This window comes from Nilaparvata lugens, chromosome 10, assembly GCF_014356525.2.
Source record: "Nilaparvata lugens isolate BPH chromosome 10, ASM1435652v1, whole genome shotgun sequence".
NCBI lineage: Eukaryota > Metazoa > Arthropoda > Insecta > Hemiptera > Delphacidae > Nilaparvata > Nilaparvata lugens.
Window position 1 is genome coordinate 16,522,727 of NC_052513.1, and position 792 is coordinate 16,523,518.

The window sequence follows — 792 nt, forward strand, 5'->3', positions numbered from 1 at the left end:
CAATTTCTATTCAACAACAAATGTATAATCTTCAAATCTTTTCTGGAAACGAAAACTGAAAATTCGCGTTACGATGGACAAATTTTTGAAACCAGACAAGTTTGATGGTGACCCGAATTCTCCAACAGCTCTACAAGAATGGAACTTCTGGCTAAAGACTTTTGAGAATTTCATCGCATCTTTTGACAAAGAAGACATTGATGATGAAAGTAAGTTGCGGTTGCTTACCAACTTTCTATCTCATTCTGTTTATCAAACAATTGCTGACAAAAATTCATATACTTCGGCTATTGACGCACTAAAATCTGCATATGTAAAACCAATAGCCTAAATGAAATATTCGCTAGACATAAATTGGCAACTAGAAAACAGTCTTCAGATGAGACAATTGACCAATATAACCAAGCTTTACAACAACTGAGTAAGAATTGTGGGTTTTGCAGATGTTGATTCTAAAACTCATAGGAAAACATACATTTGTGATTCATTTATCCGGGGCCTCAGCTCTCATCAGATAAGACTGAGACTTTTGGAGTTTGACAAGCTAACTCTTGATGAAGCTATTGAAAAAGCAAGTGCCTTGAAATCTGCCAGAAATCAATCAGCTTCTTTCTCTTCTGAAATAACTCTTAATGCCACTTCAAATAATTCTTCAGAAAATTCATGTAAAGAAACAAATTTGTCAGCTGTAAAAACTGGAAGCTCAAGTTTTCAAAAATGTTATTTTTGTGGTCGTCAGCGACATAAAATCAATTATCTGGCTCCAGCAAAGATAGAACCTCCACCACTTTT